The following is a 10,338-nucleotide window of genomic DNA, read 5'->3' on the forward strand; positions in this document are numbered from 1 at the left end:
GGATGAATATTAATTAAATAATGAATCATGTTTAAAAATAAAAATAAAAACAGAGCAATACAATCCCTCATAGTAAGAATAGTGTCAGGATTGAACCAATATCAAACTGTACATAGCGTCTGTCTGAGTCATTGGCTTATAATCTACCTCGTACATCTATAATTGATTGAAATAATTCAAGAAATTGAGTTTTCTATCAAATCAAAGTGTTTTAATACAATAACGGTAGACCAAATCTGATTGGAAAACGTTTGTGGATTTCCATCTTTGCAAATAATAACTTTGTTTAGAAGCCCATCCACAATCTTCATTACAATAAGATGTAATTACATTGAATGATTTCATTATTATTTCAATTGCGTAAGAACTTCTCTTGAAGTCTGATATTGGTTGGTTTGTTGTGGTTGTGATCAACCTGTATGTTAAAGATCACAATGTACTTAGTGTGTCCAAAAATATCCACAATACATCCTAGTTACTTGTGTTTAACCAGTTGTGGTAGTACATGTTCACACTGCGTCTGTTTGGTATGTGCCTATATCTGTCTTCCTGCCTGTAGAAAATGTGCATCTGTGTGTGCACTTGTGTGCCCCTGCCTCTACGGCCTTGTACGTGTGTGGCTCCGATTATGTGGGCGCTTCGGCCCATCGGCCCCATCTATGTGCCTACGCATGTGCCCCTATGCATGTGTGTCTGTGTGTGTTCATCGATAGCATGGGGGATACATCTGCGTTAACTTAACCCATTGGGAGAGGCTCCCAGCAGGTAGCTAGCTGTATGTCAGCTTGGGTCGGCACAAATCATCTGGACAGGCAGAAGCGTGAAATCTTTCCAGGCCGGGACAGATGACTTCTCTTGAACCCTCGCTGCCCTACCCTGGCCCTGTGCACTCTGCACACAGATCCATGGCCAGAGCACGGCCAATCCTTATTCCTGGCAGGCATACCAAATTGCAACCTGTTCCCTATATAGTGCACTACTTTTGTCACTAAATAGGGAATAGGGTGCCATTTGAGACGCAGCCCTGCACTTGCTTTGACACAGCAGAATGGCAGCAATGCGGTTCAGAGGTTTCAGGTGCAGCACGCGGACCACTTTGCCCTTGTGCCCTGAGACAGGAAACCGTATCCCGCAAACCTGCTGCACCCCACGCGAACAACAACCTCGATTGCAGCCCATGTCCAATCAGACTCCCCTCATCCGGCGAGGACCAAACCATCTCCTGATTATCACCCTCTGCTCATCCCTTGGACTAATCCACCCTATATGTGTGTGTGTGTGGGGTGGGGTGGGGGGGGGGGGGGGGTGGACTGGTATAATGGAGAGAGACAGAGAGAAAAAGAGAGAGAGAAAGAGAAAGAAACAGAGAGAGGGAGAGAGAGAGATGGGGGTGCAGGAGAGAGAGAGAGATGGGGGTGCAGGGAGAGAGAGAGAGATGGGGGTGCAGGGAGAGAGAGAGAGATGGGGGTGCAGGGAGAGAGAGAGAGAGAGATGGGGGTGCAGGGAGAGAGAGAGAGATGGGGGTGCAGGGAGAGAGAGAGAGATGGGGGTGCAGGGGAGAGAGAGAGATGGGGGTGCAGGGAGAGAGAGAGAGATGGGGGTGCAGGGAGAGAGAGAGAGATGGGGGTGCAGGGAGAGAGAGAGAGAGATGGGGGTGCAGGGAGAGAGAGAGAGATGGGGGTGCAGGGAGAGAGAGAGAGCTCACAGACAGAGAGACGAAACATGGAACATATGTATGTTAAGAAAGAGGAACATATATCGCTTCTGCTTTATCTACTCTACCTGAGTATGAGCAATACATACGGTCACCAATATGTGCATGTATTGACAAATGTTAATGTTTATATATTTTAGAAAAGTTCAAATGTTTCCCATATTGTCGCAACAAATTTGTCAGCTATACATTTGTTTGAATTAAAACACTTGAAGTAAAAGGTAGGCAAACGTCTTTCATTTCAGCGTGTGTCCTGTTTCTTAAGAGCCCTGTGTCTCACATATCAGCTGATTGAAATAGTGTTATCTTTTTGTAGTGAGGTGGATGACAGAAACCCTAATGGAAGGCAGGTGTGCTCATGTGTTTGCATTAAGTCCTCAAGTGGGAAAGTGGGTTCAAAGTCAAACCACATGGAGGGGGCCAAGCTAGCAGGGAGGTGTGACTGGGCAGCCATGTTGGATCTCCATGAACGAATGCTGCTGCTCCACAGTTGGTACTGTGGCTTCATAGGAAATACAGCGAGACTATGGCTGACTTGGCTGACAAGAGAGACTATGGTAAGTATTAATACAGTCAAAATGTTTCTAGAGAAGATTTTTTTCTGGACAATTTCACCAGGATTGTGTATGCAGAAACACACTATTGCGACAAGTACAAACCCTTTAATCTAAAATTATAAAATTGTGTAAGCAGTTCTTAAAAAGCTGGAATCCGCAACGGTGAAACTGCCACGGCCGTGTGATTTTACGACAACAAAGACTTCACTGTAACGGTCGTCGGTGGAAGAAGGTGAGAACCAAAGAGCAGCGTGGTACTTGTTCATGTTATTTATTTCAACTGAACACTATCAAACAAAGAAACAAAAGCACAACCGAAACAGCTCCGTCAGGTGCGAACCGCACTAAACAGAAAAATAATAACCCACAACTCAAGGGTGAAAACAGGCTGCCTAAGTATGGTTCTCAACCAGGGACAACGATTGACAGCTGCCTCTGATTGAGAACCATACCAGGCCAAACACAGAAATACCAAATCATAGAAAAAAGAACATAGACTGCCCACCCATCTCACGCCCTGACCATACATACAAAGACATCACAAAGGAACTAAGGTCAGAACGTGACAGTCACTTCAAACAATGGACACTGTTTTATTCCCTCGGACATCAAATCACATCATTGCATGTGTGATAGAACAGCAGAGTATGTCAAAGTTTTGTTTTTTTACCCACAATTCCTCCTCTGCTCAATTTCAGAAAAAAACTGTAAAACGTGTGCCTAGGCTTCACCTGATGCAGATTTCAGCTTTAAACGATAGCTACAATGTGCATAGTAAACTGATACATTGCAATGTTTAGTAATCCTCTAATACGTCTAATTCTTGGATAATGAGTACTAGGCGATTATTCTGACCTGATGTTAGGTGCCATGTCACAGCAATGTAGTTTATCACAGTAAACTAGTGTAAAATTCCCCCATTACTCATCTGACCACTGAAGGATTTCACGTGTCTTGCCAGTGGCTGTGCATCATCTTCGGCAAATGGGCTTGAACGTTTCACAGACACAGAAACGGCCCAGAATAGGAATCGGACACGCAGGATTGTAGGCTCGTTAACAAATCTACGTCTCTAATGGCGTAACGGGCAGAACAGTCATGGCTGTCGGCCTGGGCCATATAACATCCGAGCTGGAACACGGCATTGATGATGTCAGGGGGAGCATACAGTACACACACACACACACACACTCAAATTCACACGGAAGCACTCACACACATGCATACTCGGGCATGCATGCACACACAAACACACACAAGCACACAGTAGGCTTATGTCATGAATAGTGTTAAGTCTCCACAAAAACAGAAAACAGAACATTTGGGGCGGGGGGCATTCACAATGAAAATGATTGACTAAGCGAGGTGTTCCTCATCTTTTTTCAATGCAAACATATATGATCAACTCTTCCGAGAGGAGAGACAACTGAGAGAAGCTGTGAGGCTGTGAGGCCTACATGTGCTGCAGAAGCCTGGGGAACGGGTGAGTCTACTCTCCAGGCTCCAGGATAATCACAGGCCTGGCTTATCTGAGCGGACACAGGGAACTATGAGTGACACTGCCACACTGTATTCATCACAGCCCATTTTCAAATGGGAAAAAGACATGCTAATGAGCTGGCGAGAGATGTTTATGAGGAATCCCTTAACAAGCCAACAGATCACTAACAGATGACTGCTGGCTCTTAGCCATGTGATAGCATCAAGCTAGCCCACTTTTTACATACCATAAACTGTAGAGCAGAGCTACAGTTGAAGTCGGATGTTTACATACACCTTAGCCAAATAGATTGAAACTCAGTTTTTTGCAATTCCTGACATTTAATTCCAGTAAAAATCTCCTGTCTTGGATCACCACTTTATTTTAAGATTGTGAAATGTCAGAATAATAGTAGGGAAAATTATTTCTTTCAGCTTTTATTTTTTTCATCATATTCCCGTTGGGTCAGAAGTTTACATACACTCAATTAGTATTTGGTAGCATTGCCTTTAAATTGTTTAACTTGGGTCAAACGATTCGGGTAGCCTTCCACAAGCTTCGCACAATAAGTTGGGTAAATTTTGTCCCATTCCTCCTGACAGAGCTGGTGTAACTGAGTCATGTTTGTAGGCCTCCTTGCTTGCACACGCTTTTTCAATTCTGTCCACAAATTTTCTATAGGATTCAAGTCAGGGCTTTGTGATGGCCACTCCAATACCTTGACTTTGTTGTCCTTAAGCCATTTTGCCACAACTTTGCTTGGGGTCATTGTCCATTTGGAAGACCAAGCATTAACTTCCTGACTGATGTCTTGAGATGTTGCTTCAATATATCCACATAATTTTCCTTCCTCGTGATGTCGTCTATTTTGTGAAGTGCACCAGTCCTTCCTGCAGAAAAGCACCCCCACAACATGATGCTGCCACCTCCGTGCTTCACGGTTGGGATGGTGTCCCTCAGCTTGCAAGCCTCCCCCTTTTTCCTCCAAACATAACGATGGTCATTATGGCCAAAAAGTTATATTTTTGTTTCATCAGACCAGAAGACATTTCTCCAAAAAGTACGATCTTTGTCCTCATGTGCAGTTGCAAACCGTAGTCTGGCTTTTTTATAGCGGTTTTGGAGCAGTGGCTTCTTTCTTGCTGAGCGGCCTTTCAGGTTCTGTCGACATACAGTTGAAGTCGGAAGATTACATACATTTAGCTTGGAGTCATTAAAACTCTTTTTTCAAACCACTCCACAATTTTCTTGTTAACAAGCTATAGTTTTGGCAAGTCGGTTAGGACATATACTTTGTGCATGACACAAGTCATTTTTCCAACAATTGTTTACAGAGAGATTATTTCACTTATAATTCACTGTATCATAATTCCACTGGGTGAGAAGTTAACATACACTAAGTTGACTGTGCCATTAAACAGCTTAGAAAATTCCAGAAAAGGATGTCATGGCTTTAGAAGCGGTTGAAAAAAGAGTTTTAATGACTCCAACATAAATGTATGTAAACCTTCGACTTCAACTTTAAATATAGGCTAGGTTTTCATGCCATGGTCAGTCTCTTTCTACTAGGTTTAGATAGCTGTGCTTAACCCATGTTAGCCTGGGTAGAAAATTCTTAGCCTCTATTCAATACATATCGTGGAAGTTCTAGCTTTACAACGTGATAAAAATTTTAAGGCATTGTTCCCGCGTTAGCGTAGACTTCATTTATGGTAAACGCTGCACATGTCGGCTAAATCGGAAATTACTCATACATTTCTATCGCTGTAACGGTATGTTTTAACTTGCTCTTGTATTCCTCCTTGCCATGCTAGATTTGCCCTCGTGTGAATGCCAGCAAGCTAGCAAGCAAGGTAAGTACCGCTAAGTATCCAGTCGGGGATGGAAGCTATAGTGAGCTTCGATTGGTCAAGGTTCAGCTTTCCACCAACTTTGGTGCCGGCTTGTTCATGTCCCTCGCCCATACTGGCGTTCCTCGCCCATGCTGGCGTCCCTCGCCCATGCTGGCGTCCCTCGCCCATACTAGCGTCCCTCGCCCATACTGGCGTCCCTCGCCCATACTGGCATACTGGCGTCCCTCGCCCATGCTGGTGTCCTCGCCCATACTGACGTCCCTCGCCCATGCTGGCGTCCCTCACCCATGGTGGCGTCCCTCGCCCATACTGGCATCCCTCGCCCATGGTGGCGTCCCTCGCCCATTCTGGAATCCCTCGTCCATGCTGGCATCCCTTGTCCATGCTGGCATCCCTCGTCCATGCTGGCATCCCTCGTCCATGCTGGCATCCCTCGTCCATGCTGGCATCCCTCGCCCATGCTGGCGTCCCTCGCCCATACTGGCGTCCCTCACCCATGTTGGCGTCCCTCACCCATGGTGGCGTCCCTCGCCCATTCTGGCATCCCTCGCCCATGCTGGCATCCCTCGCTCATGCTGGCATCCTCGCCCATGCTGGCGTCCCTAGTCCATACTGGCATCCCTCGCCCATGCTGGCATCCCTCGTCCATGCTGGCGTCCCTCGCTCATGCTGGCATCCCTCGTCCATGCTGGCATCCCTCGTCCATGCTGGCATCCCTCGTCCATGCTGGCATCCCTCGTCCATGCTGGCGTCCCTCGCTCATGCTGGCATCCCTCGTCCATGCTGGCATCCCTCGCCCATGCTGGCATCCCTCGTCCATGCTGGCATCCCTCGTCCATGCTGGCGTCCCTTGCCCATGCTGGCGTCCCTCGCCCACTTTGCTTCACTGTAACACTTCAGGATACAGATTGAATAGAATGTATTTAATATTTTAGTTGCTTTAGTATAGGACCCATTTTGAAAATATTCTGTACAAACATAGCAATAGTGGAAAAGCATCTATTATTCCCAATAGTTGTAGCATGTATGTCCAGATCTTTCAAAACATCATAATTTGTGGAATATTTCAATCAATCGAAATATATTTCAATCCCATCTAAATATAATTTAGATCTCAGCCGTTTGGCAGAAGCAGGATTGGTTCATAGCTATATTGTCGTTATGTTTTCCAACTACATTTCCATAGTCAACAAGTAGGATGACTATGTTAGTAAAATATCAAAGTGACAGAGAAATGGAGACGGGAGTGTGACAGTCAGTGGCTTCAGCCTGCCAGGCTGCGTTCTGGGGTTGTGTACACAAAACATGTAATGATAGAGAAGTCCTTTTTTTGCATCTGGGCTCCTTATGCTTATGTTAGGAGTGACTTCAGAGATAGAAGATGAGCATGAAAGGAAATTAGCGCCAATCCTCCCTCTCTCTCCGAATCCAGAAGTCTGCTCCAAATTACTTTAAGAGCAATATCAATTTAATCAAGATGCCGCTCCCTTTCTTCGAGTCTTCTCGACTTCTCCGGGTTCACGACTTTCTCGGCAAACAAGGCCAAGTCGGGAGGAGGAGAGGAGCAGAAATCATTAAAGTCCCTGGCTGATGGATCGAACATGGCACTTATGCTAATGCCCATCGCTTTAGCAGCCTCGCGTGACATTCTTGCCTTGCCAGGGCTGCTCGTGGTGGAATGTGTAGTTGTGGCATAGAAGTGGGTCGCAATGTCCCAAAGATGTTTCTCCCAAAGAGCTCCATATCCATATCAATCTTTCCTTCCCAACAGAACGTATGTAAGAATACAGCCTCGAGCCTACATAGACCTGAATTACCATGCTAATTATAGTAATATAGCTAAGAGCAATATAGACTCTCGAAAAGTTCAGGCAATAGAAATGAAGCCCATACAATAACTCAATGCCATTCATAAACAGTACACCCAATGCCCATGTATTGTGATAGGTTGTTGAAGCTTTAAAAAAGCATAGACAAAATAGTGAACAACATATTCTCTGTTTATAGATGATATACACTCAAACCCCCCCAATACATTCCCATCGATCACACAACATTGTAGGCTGGCAAAACAATAATCACAACTACTGGTTTTGCAAGTTTGGGTTAGTGGGGTCTGGTGCAGCATGAAATTAGATGTTTCTCTTAATCAACACATCTATTCAAATGGATATGCCTGAAGAGGGCCAATTTCAACTCGGCTTATGAAGAGCCGTGTTTGTTCAGCTTTAAACGTCGGAGTCACTGTCAGCAAAGCAAGGAAGCGTGGCTGCAAGGGAGCTATTGGCATAGGACAATACAATTCAATAGTGGTTGGGTAAACACCGTGGGAAATTACCATGTCAAATTTCTACAAAATGTTAAGCCCTATCTGTTAATGTCAGTTACGCCCTGTCACCCTGACTGACCAACTGACTTGACTCTTTCCCATCAAAGCAATTACTTCATTATTATTACCATATACCACATACAGTACCTGATTGCCAATTTAATGCTTTTGAATTCCAAATGTTCTTAGATTCCCTATAACTATGAAACATTTATCTTGCACTAGTTCTCCCTTATCATGCACACACGCACACACGGCAAAAGAGGAAAGGCACAGAATGAAGGACTGTCCACATGTCTTATATTCAACCACGATTGGCAGATAAAATTGCATGCACATGCATCGGAGTTCCTTTCGCTTAATTTGATGGCTCTCGAGGGGTCAAGGATTTCTTCAATGAGAAAGTCTGAACTATGACACGGAGAATGTCTTTATTCTCCTCCATGAAAACAATTATTTGAATTAAAAGCCAACAGCCTGTTCCCATCTGCACGCGGACTGTCAAACTTCTTGGTGCAACTTTTACTGGCATAAGAAAATAATACGCGGTGTTGAATTTGTGTCAGCGCGACTCAGGAAAATAAGATATCACGTCTTGCTGTCTGCCTGATGTCAGCTTCTCAGATTCAAACCCAAATACCTCATCCCAAGCAGGCAGTAATGGAGGCTGCCAAAATCTGGGGTTCAGCCAAAGTTCATATGTCTACAACCACTAAACAGCTCTCTCTTTCTTATGGACGGATTCAGGCGGTGCTGAAGGACGTCTCTTTGTATGTTATTACGTTGGCCAAACCAAACTCAAGGAGACAACCCTCACAGCACCCTCAGTAGTATGGGAAGACGGTTTGTTTGGTGTCTTGATCCAGTGTTGTCAACTTGAGTAGAATTGTGTAGTACATTCAAGATGGACGCCATATGGGCCCAGCCCAACGTCAGTCTATAAGAAACTCTGAAATGGCTATATTGTGGTTTCTGTGTTCATAAGCCTTTGGACAACATAAGGTAAAAACCAATAGCTACAATAGCTCAAGGTAGTGTCATATTACATACTCTGTCCATGATTATATACTGTAACCTTTAACACAATGGCTTGCCTTCTTGACATGTCACCATAGAGTAAGCCTAACACTATTGTAAAACAACAACCGTAGCATCTTATTAGTGGACTACTGTACTAGCCATTAGCATTGCTAACAGACTCTTAAGGCCTTTTCAGAGCCGACTGTATGAAGGCTGAATGGTACATAGGTATACCAGCATGTTCTGCCTGTTTCAAGCCACAACTAAGAGAGCACTTAACTCAAAACCATATTGCACAACCCTTGAAACATGCTTTCAATTTTCCTAAATCAAACACATGTCAATAAAAACAACAGCGTCCACATTGATACTATTAGAGGGGAATGAAGAGAAGGCCTCTTAATACAAAATCTTCCACAAGTTATTTTCAGTGGGATCATTTTGTTTCACTTCTCTGTGGTACGTTACTAAGATAGATCTGCCATGTTTTGTGTCGGATCAAATAGCTGGGTTCTGACATCTGCGTTGGTAACACACTAAATAGTCTACAGTACATTGCTCGTTTGTGCAGTCTTTACAGACTCAATTCCACTTCCTGGCTGTTTGTTATGACCAAGATTTTGGTTGGAAATGACTACAATGATCAATCCGATAACAAGAAAGTAAACAATTTGAAGATAGATGAGTTCAAGGGTAAAATATATATTTTAAAATAAATTACTATTAAATAATATATAGCTTTTTTCAGGTGAATTACGTAACCAGAAAGATATACCTACAAATTGAAACCTTGCACAATGTAAACCAATGGCCTGTGGTGTATCCCAGACTGATATAGCATTAGAGTCGTGCCATGATTATGGACTAATACTTCATCTCTTGGTATGAGGCATATCAGATGACACTTTTCCCCAGTCAAGTCCAATGAAATCATCTCTCATCACTAGTAAACAAGTACACCGTCTGGCAATGTCCTGCTTTCAGCATGTGCCCTAAACTATTTAGCAGCATGGGTCTGGACTGCGGTCATCCCTCTTCTCTCTCACTTCTCTCTCTCTCACTCTCTCTGTCTAGTTTATGTCTCTCTTTCTCTCTCTGTCTAGTTTCTCTCTCTCTCTCTCTCTCTGTCTAGTTTATGTCTCTCTCTCTCTCTCTCTCTCTCTCTCTCCCTCTCTTTGAGTTCAATTGTCTTCTTCACTCATGCTCTCAGACTCATCATCAAACATGAACCTCTGCACTTAGATTTCTAGTTGACTAACATTACGGCACAGTATCACAGATGAATGTATATATCTGAAGCCTTGGGTTCCCTTAACTCTCCCATATCCACTTCTGTGCTTGATGCGTTAACTGTCCAGCTCAATGGAGAGGCGGCTGATGACTGA

Source organism: Oncorhynchus tshawytscha, linkage group LG14 (assembly GCF_018296145.1).
Source record: "Oncorhynchus tshawytscha isolate Ot180627B linkage group LG14, Otsh_v2.0, whole genome shotgun sequence".
In the NCBI taxonomy this organism is placed as follows: Eukaryota; Metazoa; Chordata; class Actinopteri; order Salmoniformes; family Salmonidae; genus Oncorhynchus; species Oncorhynchus tshawytscha.